Below are 14,796 nucleotides of genomic sequence, written 5' to 3' on the forward strand. Positions count from 1 at the left end.
AGTAAGGTACCGTGGGGTAAGAGGATACAGCAAAATCAATAGTTAAATTCATTGTTATGTACAGCTAACGTGAATAATGTAACTCAAACTTTTTTCTGTGGATAACAAATAAGGGACTATTATATTTCAAATCGTCATTTATTTCGAATTTTCTGATTGTTATGTATTGAGAATGAGAGACTTAAAAATTTGCGCCAAATGATCCACTTGCACCACCATGGTGGGGTAAGTGGATCACCATAAAAAAAATCTGTTCTCGAAACAAATGTAGTGTGATTATGTTTAATAAGAATGGTATTACCCTCGTTCAAGTTATTAGTGCTAGTAATGTTCATTTTAATACTTTAAAATTAAAAAGTATCTTTATTTAATCAAAATATAATAAAAAATATGTATATATTTGTTCATACTAATTTGAACAAGAAAAAAACATTGTAACCAGAAAAATTTGGAGAAAATTCATCCATTTATACGCATAAGTTATACAGAAGTATTGTAGGATTATTCCTAACGATGTTTTCGAAAAACACTTTTGATTTAAAAATATTAGTTACATTTACTTTTTAATAACAAACTGAAATCCTTCTATTTTATTTATGAATATATGTTTATCATCTGTCTAGAGCAATTTATATGGTCAAATAAGGTACGATACTATGCTTTCGATTGGAAAATTAGTATATTTTGCTCTTTTACAACTCAGCTTAGATAAACCACGAAAAGTTTCGTGTAAATTTTGAAATTATTATTTTTTTATTCCCGAAAGGTTAAAAAAACTTTCAGGTGGATTAATTCAAATTTTCTATGGTCAATTTGACAAATTCAAGCTGGGAATGGAACAAAATAAAGAAAAACAACATTTGCGGATATTAAAGCTTTTAAAAATTCTCGTAAGCAGTCTGCCAATAAATGATAACTATGCTTGATCCACTTACCCCACCCCATTAAAAAGTAGGGGTAAGTGTACCATGTCCAATATATTTGTATTTATTTATAAAAATGACATATTTTTCATTGTGATTCATTCAATTAGAACTGATATGCTCACCATGTGTCGAAAAAAATAATAGAATTCGATTTTAGACAGAGATACAATGGATTTTTGATTGATGGAAAACAATTTTCAAATTAATTACTTTTTGCAGCTAACAAGTTTGTTTGTGTTAGTGTACGTGTAGTACCAGTTTTGCAATAGTATCAGTGTGGGCGTAAGAATATAACCTAGAACGAAGCAACGGTGCGAAAACATTCAACATATTCAAGTATTTATGCTTTATATTGACAAATGATCCACTTACCCCACTGATACACTTCCCCCACTGTACCTTATATCAAACAATATAGTATGTTACACTGATGGCTCCCTTCTTGAAGGTAGAGCTGGTGCAGGAGTATATTCTCGTGAGCTAAGGCTGAATCAGTTTTACTCACTTGGTAGAAACTGCACCGTTTTCCAGGCGGAAATATTTGCTCTTATGTGTGGAGTGCAATCAGCACTTCAACAGCGCGTAATGGGTAAAGTCATATACTTCTGTTCAGATAGTCAGGCTGCTATAAAAGCTCTCGCTTCGGCCAACTCAAGGTCGAAGCTTGTTATCGCATGTCGAACTCAAATTGAGGAACTGAATTCAGTCAACTCTGTAAACCTTGTATGGGTACCTGGCCATTCTTCCATCGCTGGAAATGAATTGGCTGATGAGCTAGCTCGCGATGGAGCATCGCATGACTTCATTGGCCCTGAGCCGGCTATTCCAATTTCGAAGTGCTGGGTGAAGCTTCAGATAAACTCTTGGGCGGCAACTCAGCACAAGCAATATTGGAATAGTTTGGAGTCGTGTCGTCAAACAAAATTGTACATTACTGAGCCATCTCCAAAGGTGGCGAAGTATTTAACAAATCTGTCAAAGCAGAATTGCAGTCTCTTGGTCAGAGCGTTGACAGGCCACTGCCGACTCAACTATCACATGGCAAATATTCAGCGTGCTGACTCATTTGTGTGTGATAGTTGTGACTCCGATTATGGAATTTCGTATCACCTGATATGTAACTGTCCAGTTTTTGCGCAAATGCGATTCCAATTACTTGGTAAACACTTATTAAGTGAAACTGAATACAGAAGCCTGAATCTTCAGAACATCCTGTTATTCTTAACCCGCTGTGGTAATGAGCTATAGGCTCTCTTTACGCTCATGCGTTTTGCAGTGCCCTTTTTAGGGCGCTGTTCGAACCCATTGTGGTATGGAGCTACATGCTCTCATTTCGCTTATGCGATCTTCCCTCTTCAAGGGACCCTACTCCTATTTCCTCCCATCTTTCCCTTCCCTTTCCTCTTCCATCGGGTAGATGATGAAATAGGCTCAAATATGGCGATGGCACAAATCTCCCAACTGGTGGGGAACGTGCCTTTGGAGCCGGCCTTCTGATATCCCGGCACATTTCAGCTCGCGGCACGAAGCCTTTGCGAGATGTGTTGAGTTTCTGATAGAGCTTCCGTGTTTCTTGAGAACGGTAAAGCAGCTCCATCTCTTGGCATTCCACCTCTTTCAAACGGCGCTTTTTGTCCCGGAATACGCGGGTTTGCTGTTCCCGCTTCAATCTGTAACGTTCCACGTTTTGCCGCGTACGATGCTGCAGCACTGCAGTCCGCGCTGCATTCTTCTCCTCTAAAACTCAAGAAGGGCCCTATCGAGCTCGCCCTCATCCGGCAACGCTGCCTCAAGATGCTGTGCGTACGCATTGGTGACATCCTGTTGTTTCAGTCGCGCTAGATTGTACCGAAGCGGGCGTCGGTACCGTACATCTTTGTTGACGGATAGCTTTGGGCGCAATTTCACCATCACAACGTAGTGGTCGGAGTCAATGTAAGCACCATGATAGGTTCTGACGTCGGTTGGGAGAAGTGCAGTCCATCGACCAAAACGTGGTCTATTTGCGATTATGTGAAAAAGGTGCTAGGAATAACCATGTTTTTGGAGGCGGCAAAATCTGTAAGTCGTAGGCCGTTTTCGTTCGTCAGCTGGTGGGCGCTGAACTCCTTCTCCTGGCCAACCTGAACGTTCAAATCTCCTATGATGATCTTGACGTCGTGGCTTGGGCAGCGGTCTACTCGCGTTCGAGCTGCGCGTAAAATGCGTCCTTGTCATCAACAGTGCTTCCGGAGTGTGGGCTATGCACGCCGATTATGCTGAAGTTAAAGAATCGGCCTTTGATTCTTAACTTGCACATTCGTTCATTGATCGGCCACCACCCGATCACGCGCCTTTGCATATCACCCATCACTATGAAAGCTGTACTGGTAGATGGTATGATTACCTCTAAACTTTCGCACCATTGCTTCTGTCCAGCACACATTCTGCAGCGCTACGATGCCGAAATCGCAGGTCTTCAGTACATCGGAGAGTATGCGAGTACTTCCGATGAAGTTGAGAGATTTGCAGTTCCACGTACCGAGTTTCCAATCGCTAGTCTATTTCCGTCGCTGTGGTCTTTGCCGATTGTTCCGGTCCGTATTCTCTCGTTGACGTTCCTGTGCTGATGTGTTTTTACGGTTGGCTTGCAGGGCCTGACACCAACCCCCTAGATTTCCGGAGGACAGTTCCCCCTAACTGTTCGGAGGACCATAGTGTGCAGTTTAGCTTAGACTCCTTCTCTGGTACTCGGACGATGATCAACCGCCCCTGACATGGGGAACAGACGCAGTTGTTAGTCGCTCCTAACATAGTACAGACGCTCCAGATTTGCAGAAGCAAGACCAAAAGCAAACCCCCCTTCCATGTTAGCATACGACCAAATTTCCCCTCGGAGTTGCTTACCCGATCTTCCCTAAGGTTACTCGTACCTCGGTCAGCACCACGAGGAGGTAGGAGTAGATGTTGCCGGGCAGGAATATAAGGACCGCTCAAAGGGGTATATTTTATATCTGCAGATATACAGTATTGGACAAAATATTTGCAACTTTTTCGATTTTCCATACAAAATGACCAACTTCGGAAAGCTAGATCTCAGTTTTTTATGGACCGATTCGAATGAAATTTTCACAGAACATCAGATATAACTTGAATTTTAACATATACTTTTGAATAATTTTTCTAATCACGAGTTTATAAGTTATAACGGTTTGACTAAAGTGTAATTTTCGACGAAAAATTCAAAACATTTTATCTCAAAATCTGATAGCCCTACACAAAAACTGTCTTTAGCACTTATTCATCTTGTCAAAATCTACAACTTTGCTGAAGATACCATGATGCTATTCCTTCAATATGTTTAGTTATGTCAATTATAAAAAATCGTCAAAAAATTCACTTTAGTCAAACCGTTACTGCTTTCCAACTTGTGATTGGAAAAATCACTCTAAAATATATGTTAAAATTCATGTTATGTCTGATATTCTGTGAAAATTTCATTCAAATCGGTCCATAAATAACTGAGATATAGTCTATCAAAGTTGGTCATTTTGTATGGAAAATCGAAAAAGTTGCAAATGTTTTGTCCAATACTGTACAAAGTACCAATGGTATGTCATGCCCAACATTTAACAATCAATTGTATGATATATATGTTCTAAACCTACAACAGATTATTGGTTACACTTGTAGATCTGAATATCTGTACTTTAAGGAGGTTTTGTATAATCTAAAATAGCATTTGAAAATATGCACTTGGTAGAACTGTGTAAGCCTGTACAATTATTTTGATAAAAATGTATAGACCTGTTCCCCATAGAGTTCATGGCCGATCTAGAATGGAGATTTAATTTCTGAGAGTTATATTTCACAAAAATTCGTAGATTGAATCGGACTTCTGCATCAGAAATACTTATGATGCAGAAGTCCGTTTCAATCTACGATTTTTTGTAAAATATATCTCAGAAATCAAACCATGCATAAATCGTAATAACTTATTAGTATCTGCACTCATAAACAAGTAGATCCTAAGCCGCACAAGCACCAATCCACAAAATTTATATATATTGGCGTCCCACTTCCTTCTGCTTTATTTCACAGAAGTAACAAAACCTACATTTATGTTGAGTACTTTTCCTCCATAAAGTACGATACACAAACACTTTTTATGACACATCTCGCAAATAGCACCATCAAACTAGTGCACTCTATTATACTGCCGCTCGTCGCCGGAGAAAGGAAAAATCCTTTCCCTCGCGTCTATATTTCGAAGACAACCGACAACGGTAGGAATTCGTTATCCGCCTGGGAAAGAACGACCACGCTCTGCTCCAAAGTACCCTCAAAATCCACTTAACATGGTTCCGAAACGAAACATCACAATTTGCAGAAATGGATTCGCGTGTCATCGTTCACTGCTTTGCCATCAGCTGTATCTATCGATGTATGTATGACGTCGTGCTCTGAAAGCCCCATTTCGTGCGACCACAGAGGTCCAGTCTTTAAAAGCTGGCGAATATCTTATTTTCAAACAGTTAAAAATTGATAAACAGAGTCAAACATTCATCTTCAACATCAGATAGTTGATAATGATTAAGAGAATTTTAAATGTTTAAAAACCTTAATTTTGCCTAACAACTTGCATAAATCTTCTTTAATAAAACCCGTGTAAATTTGTCTATACATGTATGAAAGACAGTATTTTGTTAGAAGCTCTATGAGAACCAAAAAATGTGACTTTGCCCAGAAAAGTGTCTACAATCCTACATCATGTTTTAGAACACTTTTCTTGACAAAAGCGAGTAAAATATTGAGAAAACAGATATTTTTGCCATGATTTTTCAAATCTGGACCACTGCGAAGCTGTGGCTTCGCAGAATCTACTTCCTGGCAGCATCAGCAGTAGTATCGAGTGGTAGGTGTACATGGGTACTCACTGCATGCCCATAAAAAAATCCACCGCACCACCTGAAAGCGAATCTTCGATGAGTGAAATTGTGATTGCCTTGAACGAATGGTTCCCGGTAAAGGAAAACGTTCCTATTTGGGAAGGAATCGTGCTATCTCCGCTGGCAACGACGAGAGAAACATTAGCGATTGCTGACTCAGGCAGTTCGTGATGTGATTTTTACTGAGCAAAAGAAACATCTGAAAAAAGCTTGTATCCTCATATGGGCTGTCTTTGAGAGTAGGGACGGAGAAAGAAGGTCACCAGTACTTTCACCGATTTCGATACGGAATATCATAGAAGTCGTTCAATTTTTCTATGCTGATTTCAATAGAATACCTATCACTTAGCATTGAATTGAATTACATTTTCAAGAAGGGATTTTCTGCTGCACGCAGATTCATCGTCAATCAGGTAAATACTCTGAACAGAAGGGTTAGCTTGAAAATTAACGAACTACAAACATGTTGTAACTTATCCTTAAAAAATCATATACTTAACAGTCATTCATTTTCTATTACATCAATCAATTTGTTAGAACTTCTGCACCGATTTTATGAAAATTTACTTGAGAATTTACTCGAGAAAATTGCCACATTTGTGGCCCACACCGAAAATTTTAGGTCGATTTAAATATATGCACATTTTTAATTTCAATGAAAATTTTTCTCAAGATTTAATATTTACTGCCAACCGTTCATAAACATCGCGAAATAAGCACTTTTAAGAAAAAAAGTTTTTCAAACAAAAAACTTTTTTTTATTCTTGATTTTTTCGTGTGTAAAGTGAAAGTTTTTGGCGTGTCATGGTCAAACAAAACCAAACAAGTGAAAGTCACAATCATCTCAGAATTCAATTAAGCGTAATAAGCGAGTCAATTTGGTCTAATCAGTTCACTCTAAATCAGTGATTACCAAACTGCGGCCTGCGAACAGATTTTAAATAATAATAAATCTTCGAGCTGTTTAGTAGAATACCTATAAGTAGATGAAAAAAACTCGACTTCGAGTCTACTACACGACACTGAAGACGGCCTTACAGTTGAGGTCGAAATACGCGTATCTGTCAAAGGATACAAACTCTAGTGGAATTAAATGGTATAGATTTTGAATGTTAATCCCAAGTGGCCATCAAGTAGTAAATTCTTAATAACACTATTTTAATTAACAAAGCAGTTTTTTTAAGTAACTTCGTTAAAGCGTGAAGAAACGTAGTTATACGAAATTCAGTACGATTCGCACAAAACCGAACTCTTCTGGACCAACATTGTATTGTATTACAACAAATTCTTAAAAAACTGCTTTTGTTATTGATTTCTTTCGCTTTTCCGCAAAGTATATGACGCATGAAGTTGATTCGCAATATGTGGCATCTCAATGTGACATGAAATTTGTGAAAATGAAGTATAAAATCACTTTATCTAGCCAACGATTTTTTTTTTTTGCTTTTCTACATGTCCAACAATCGCCATTCAATTTATCAGGAATTGATGAAGTATCGACAGTGTTTATCACCTCAGGGATAGCTCTAATTCTGTCCAACATTCCAAGGTTCATCAAATCTTGCATTTACTTCAAAAAGGAAACAGGCTTCAAAATGTCCTCACATTTAAAAAAAAATGTCTAAGCACTGAAGGAAAATGTGATAATATGTAAGAGAAAAAAATGTGGTCAAAGACTACACATCTTGAAAGTTTCAATCAAATCTGAGAGGGACAGCATCCTTTCAGCTCGGAATGCTATTTGGTACGAAATGAATCCTATGTTCTCCAGATCCTGATGGGCCTGATCAAGCCACCATAACTGCCGTGCTCCATGCCTATTTAATCAATTCATATTAAAGCTTGTTTAACTGGTTTTAGATCAGAAATAAGCATGATTTAAGCAAAATTATTGGAAGCCATAAGGACGTAGCATATCTCTAGTTTCATCAATCATTCTTTAGGACATATCCCTTTGGGTATCAAAATGGCCTCTAATATGGCACCTTACTTCCCCCTTCACTTTCCACTCACTTCTCCCACACTTCTCACAGTTTTTTGGAGAGCGATCACAAAAAAAAATGATTATTTGAAGTTACTAACCTTATTGTCGAGTGGTGGTTTCTTAACTGAAAGCATTCCATAATGTGTTTTTCACAAATTACCTGTTTTTTAATGCAAACAAGTAGTTATTGCTGTGATTTGTGTTGTTAAATATCACGCTCTACCGAATCATTTCTTCTTGACGCACCGTATTGTTGTTTGAAGGCTTTTCGGTGCCCGTTCTAAAATTCACTTTTCACGGTATTTCTACTCACCGTGACAATTCAAAAATCTGATGCAATACTTGTAACACTTTATGTTTTCTCGCGCCGTGCTCCTGGGAACAATAAAACACTTAAGTTCACTGATTTGTGCTCGAAAACGGAATACGAATTCACTGGGCCAACATTGTTTGTGAATTGGATGCGCAGCTTTCACTGATTTGGAAGTGATGTCAGTTTTTAGGTTTGGAATTAAAATTGTTTGGATATTCATACACTTGCGTATTTTACAATTTCATAACACTCAGAAGGTGTACAATGTCACAAGTGTTGCAAAACATTTTTAAGCATGAGGAAAACAATGTACGACGCAATTCAACAGCAAAAATGAATACTAGATATTATACAGTACAACTGACTGTAGAATTCAAATGCATACTGATGGCAGCTTTCTCCGTCCGTGAGAAGCGAGAGAAGAGAGGAGAAAACTGCCAAAAAAGAAAACAACACACGCATGGTGTGAAAAATGCTTATAATTTTGGTCAAAAAACATGTTTCCACTACCAAATAAAATAAGTTGTGATTTTGAGCTTTAAGGAAGTTGTTGAAGAATTCATATCGACAATAATACATTTGTATGAAACGTGTGCAAGTAAGACTGCCTACATAATTCTGTAGGTCGAGGTATACATGGAACATGATGATTTATTTTTGACCGACGCACATAACATTGTGCTCCGCCGTGTTGGGTGGTTCAAGAGGGTGGTTTAGCGGGTGGCTCGAGTGGGTGGCAACATGATGTTTACGTGCTCAATGAACCTTCACCTTAAGAGTTTATACTTTGATTTTTCCATTTACTCAGTGGCTCCCAACCTTTTTAGGAAGTTCTAGAAACATCCTGAAGACCCCTAAAAATGGATGTTTCCCAGATTTATGTTTGTGGAAGCCTTCTCAAGATCTTACTATGAGTCAATAAATATTCTTGACAGACACAACACATGATCCGTAACGCTTGAGCCTACTCCACCCCTCCCCCTAGAGCGCTACGTAATTTATGGATGTCGCCTTATATGAGGTTTGCCTTCATCCCGTCCGTTATCAGAGACAAAGAACTGTAACCCACCACATCTTAGGAATGCACTGATAAAAAAAAGGAAAATTGAACGGTGACCATAACAAGGGTTGAGCTAAAACATCATAACCAATTGATTTCAACGGAACACGTTTAATTGGTAGAAGAACTTTACAGTTGTGGATTTTACTATGTTCGGACAGCGAATTCCATCATAGTAAAATTTACCATCTTTATAATGATTATGTAGACATAGCGAATGACAATCCTTGTTTTAGCCAAATAGAAAATCCAAATTTCGTATTCTCGGCAGCTTAAGCCGATGCCGTGCTTCTTTTGTAATTTTCTCGGACATCAGCAGACAAAGTCCGTGTTTGTCTATTCACATTTATGCGTTGCTAAATCCTCTTTCGATTCACACCGACAGACTTGTCAAAATGCTTCTAGAAACGTTTTCACAACGCTGCAAACATCTCTTGTCAGTGTGACTATTGTCGGCAGCCTCACTCTCTCCGGCAACTTTCCCATAACAACTGCTGGTGAATCTCTTCGGCAGCTCAAAATCAGTCGCATTTTGAGGCGTGCTCATTTGAATTGATAACATCTCCGGCGATATCGTTTGTTTAGTCTCGGATATCTCGCCAGCGGGAAGCAGGCAGAACAAATAATCATCTGAATGTTTCCACTGATGTGTTTTGACAGAAAAATACTGTGTATTTGGCGTTTGAAATTTGGTTGCCGATAATAGTCGAATGGTGCCGAAGCATTTTTACAAAAAGGTGAAGAACACATTTTTTAATAAAACCTGAAAATCAGTAAGCCGAAACGTTATAATCGTGTTTCAGTGTGTAGTAATCACCGAAAAATATCAACAATCTTCAAATATAAATCATAAGTTTTGCATAGAATTCAGACATCGGATCATAAACAACATGATCTTGCCTGTTATGTCGAATATGACACACATACATTGAAAGCAGAACAGAAACAAACAAAACCGTAATGTTTTCTAGCGAAGCTATCGTGGTCAGTGACATTCAACTGACATTTTTCTTTTCGACATTCGTTTGATCGCTCGTGTTGTGCGTGTTTAAGGAAAGCGCTGCCGAATATCAGCGAAAACGTGTCGACTAATGTGATTGCTTACAGCACTGCCTTGGAGGACCAAAAACATCCGTATAAATTAATGAAATATTCCGATAACTTAAATGAATGGTTAAGAGACTGTGCCATATTAAAAAAAACTACCTATAGACCATTGATCACGTTTGTAGATTCAAATGCCTATATTCAATGAAGTCTTTGAAGGATCTAGGATAGCGGTACAAATTATAAAAATACTCATTTTCTGCTACATATATATATAAGGGCCTGTGCCATATCAAAATAGCATGTATTGATAATTGGTTACGCTTGTGGATCCTATATTCGATATAGATCTTGCAGGACCTAGGACATCCACACTAATTAATAACAATACACTGTTTACTTACAGGAATGTTTAGGGGCCTGTGGAGTATTTGATTTGATTTGATTTGATGTATTTGATAATCTCTTATTACGGTCGTGGATCCCAAGGCCTATATTCAATGGAGTCCTTGGAGGACCTAGGACATCCGCACAAATTATTACAATACACCGTTTATTCACATGGATGGTTAGGGGCCTGTGGAGCAATTGAAAAGTAACCTCTAGTCTCTAATTACGGTCGAAGGTCCCAAGGTCTATATTCAATGGAGTCCTTGGAGGACCTAGGACATCCGAACAAATTATTACAATACACCGTTTACTCACATGGATGGTTAGGGGCCTGTGGAGTATTTGAAAACTAACCTCTAATCTCTTATTACGGTCGTAGATCCCAAGGTCTATATTCAATGGAGTCCTTGGAGGACCTATGACATCCGAACAAACTATTACAATACACCGTTTACTCACATGGATGGTTAAGGGCCTGTGCCATATCAATAAAACATCAATGGATCGCTAAATATGCCAGTACATTGCAGGTATATATTCCAGGAAGTTTTTGGATGAAATAGGACATCTGTTGTACTCACTTAGTTACCAAAACTTGGATCTGACAATATAAACGCTTCTTAAAAATATAACAATCTTCTAGGGACCAGTATTGTGTGACATTCTTCTACATAGAAATGGTAAATTGATCTCCGTTAAATCATGTTTAAACATATGCCCAAACTCCAAAGAGTTCTTGGAAGACCTCAACTTGCTCACATTCTAGCCTGATTAAGAACCCAATGTATTAATAATATGTTAATGATACTAAAAGAGCACATTTTTTCTAAATAATATAAATTAATTTCATACAAGTAGACTCCAAATGGCAAAACCTCGTTTTACGAACTGAGCTCTCTCGTTTTACGCACTGAGCTCTCTCGTTTTACGCACTGATTCAATTTACGCACCAACTCAATTTACGCACCCCCGATTGCATTCGTTGCACGGGGATGCAAGAGTGATCAAGTTTACCCTACTGATAAACTACACCCCGAATTACGGTATAAGATGGAAACAAATGATTGATCGGCTTGTAGATTTCCCGTTGGCTTCGGAAGCATTCGAATCTTCAGTTTTCCCTATTCGCCGTCAGATGTCCAAGGAACATTATTCCACTTCGGTTCACCTAAAACCAATCCACCTTCAGCATGCAGCTCACAGCCATTTTCAAGTTTCTCTCAGTGCATCTCGCAGCATAAATCACCCTCGATAACCGGCGCGTGGTGTCATCTGTGGACCACATGTTTCATTCGCACCGGCCAGGCACTCCAAAATGAACCAAAACAAGCCGTTCAAACTCCCACTCCCTTTCGCACGTGCCCGTATTCGCGCTCCCTAGTCGATGTTCATTTCATTCATACAAAATCCCCAGATTGAGGTGTATGCTGTCAGTTTCAGCTCGCGCTCTCTCACGCAACTTCGTCATGCTGCTTTGCCGCTCTCTCGCTGCTACCAACCCGAAGACATTCTTTTTTATGCTGCACACAGTTGGTAACCGGCTATGCTCTCGCAGCTCTCCCATCGATGCATCCGATCGTCGTTCGTTCTTTTGGCCCAACATGCGCAACATGACCCAGTGGTATTGTTGTTTAGTTCGCGTTCAGCCGTGAAGCAGTGCGTACACGACGGGGATTTCGTTACGCGTTTTTCGTCGTCCCTTCGTTCAATTAGCGGTTCTCTCTGGTGGCGATTTTCCTCCTCAATTCAGCAATCGGCAACGTATGTGAAAACCAACTTCCAGGCTAGAGCGCCAGGACATTCACATTAGAAGGGGGTGTCGGGCGCGACCGGAGTCCGGAATTGCAAACGAGTTTCACGTAGGGTGGCTCTGTCGCGGGGGTGGCCAACCAGTTCCGGAAGATAGTGTGCGGATTTCCGGTTGTATTTTTGTGCTTTTGTGCTGAGTGAGAATGAGCCTGGGCTAAGCCGGAGTGTTCGCTGAAGCTGTCGCATCTCCAGACGGTGAAGAATAGGTAGCAGAACAAGTGCATGATGGTGCAATCTACCACCCACCCCCTTTCAGAGCACTGTGAAAACCTCGGAACAATGTGAAGATTCTTGTTCGGTGTGGGTTTTCGCCACCCAATTGTGTCTCGCGATAATCGAATCGAGGGGAGAAGCAGCATTTCCGAAATGCGAGATTTAATAATATTCCAACGTTTTGCACGTTGCGAAAATATCGCGAACAGGAATTTGTCTGAGCGGGAAACGTGTGCATATGAGAGCTTCAAAGGACGTGAAGATTCTTGGAAGCGAGGGGTTAGAAGTGACTGTGCGGTGCTCAAAGTGCCTGAATTGAGTTGTATTATGTTGTACCACTGATCCACCACTCAGCCGGCATGAGGAAGTCGAAAAATCGAAAAGTTGTTGGCGGTGTGAATTGAAATTTATTTATTCATGTTTCTTCAGTTTAGCTTTGTTGGACTATTGTGTGATTGGAGGTATGCGAAGAGATGAGATATTGAATAAATTGCCGAAAATACTTACCGTTGTGTACGAAGATATAGGTAATCCGAGGTTTCCACTTCTGAACGATGATTTGTGACGTTTGGGCGGTGGGTGGTAGAAAACAGTTTTCCATGTAGTAGAACCATGTGGAATAGATTGTGAAGAGCAATAATTGAATCTCGAGGGTGCAAAAGGGAGCATTTGTGTTCGATCGCAAAAAGGAGAATTCCCAGCAAATTAATTAATATGAAGCGAGTGCTGGAAAAACACAGCACAGGTGCACAATGAAGAAAATGGCACACAAGTGAGCACAGTGGAAGAACACAGGATGGATGCTTTGGAATGCTCGGTGGACAAATTGCGATGATCGACTATTGGAAGGATTTTTAATTAAAATTGAGGAATATCAAATTGGAAAACATTTTCCCTTATCCCTTATCAAAACTCAATAGAAAAATAACGGAGTCAAGCAAGCAATTTCAAATCTATGCGATACTGAATGGTATACCAAACCTTTATTTGATAATATCAATAAATAGGTCCTAGATTTTTCCGTTATGTTCTGTAATTTTTTTTTTTGGTAGAAAAGAAGAGTAGTCAAAGGATTATTGCCACTCTCATCTCAGAATTTAGTAAAAATATTTTTTGAAAATTCTGCTTAATGTTGAGAGTAAAATTTTGGAATATGATGGAGGTACCCATTAAATTTACAATCACTTTATGGTCACAATCACAATGGTCTTTTTCAGCCCTGCGTCAACGTTGACTGCTATGCAGCAAAACCATATTGGATCTGGGTTCGATTCTTTGATGGACCAGGGTCTTTTTGAAAGGCAAATTATTTGTCTTCCTCTAGTATTATTGTGCTTATACACGATACATAAATGTAAAAGTTTTAAAAAATATCTAATTACGGGAAAGCTCATAGAACGTTAAACTAATATGCATGATCTGTCCTGGTAAAGGCGTTATGTTAAGAAAAAAAAAATAAAAATAAAATGGAATAAAAATCACGTTCATTTCTGCAATTGTGTACAGTACATACCTCAATATAATGTAACCTCTTTATAACGTTATTTTTAACATGATATAACGAAACGCTCATTTTGACTCCTTTTTATTTTTGTAGTTTTTATTGTATACATGACTCAAAAACTAAACAAAAAAATCTTGTAGATTCAACCACCAACCAAACCAAGTCAGTAAAAGCGTTTACTATTACTGAATTTCAATAAATCGATATTAAGTGAGCTAGCTAATTAGCTATAGGTTAAATGATTAATATTAAAACTCACATTTTTTCATTGCTGTACATTCGTATTGAAAACATCATTGTTCTTTGAAACTTTTACGCTTCCACTGGAACCAAGTCTGCTACTCTTATTTTCTATGTAAACTTTATTAACTATTGATTGATTGGTTTACTTTCGATACTTTACACCTACATTGTGTTTTCTTGTCGGAGATAAAAATTATTGATTTAGACTTGGCATTTAAAAATACTAAGTAGAACTCAGATGTGTGTATGTCACCCATTTTGTACGTGAATAAAGAATTCAGCTAAAAAAAATGATATTTTTCCGAAAAGTGTTCAAAGAAATCTTTAAGTTATGTTTTAGGAATTCTTCACATAATTTTTCAAACGAGTTTCCCAAAAA

At 38.6% G+C, this 14,796-nt stretch overlaps 1 protein-coding gene across 5 annotated transcripts in view; it reads left to right on the top strand.

Moving 5' to 3' along the window:
• The first annotated feature begins 12,266 nt into the window (after positions 1–12,266).
• Positions 12,267–14,796, top strand: part of LOC5578483 — a 389,689-nt gene continuing 387,159 nt past the window's right edge. The window contains exon 1 of one of the 5 annotated variants that reach the window (XM_021849424.1): positions 12,267–12,663. The gene's annotated coding sequence lies outside the window, so the exon portion shown is untranslated. The other 4 variants (XM_021849425.1, XM_021849427.1, XM_021849426.1 and 1 more) reach the window with 4 other exon arrangements.

Source organism: Aedes aegypti, chromosome 3 (assembly GCF_002204515.2).
Source record: "Aedes aegypti strain LVP_AGWG chromosome 3, AaegL5.0 Primary Assembly, whole genome shotgun sequence".
Lineage (NCBI taxonomy): Eukaryota > Metazoa > Arthropoda > Insecta > Diptera > Culicidae > Aedes > Aedes aegypti.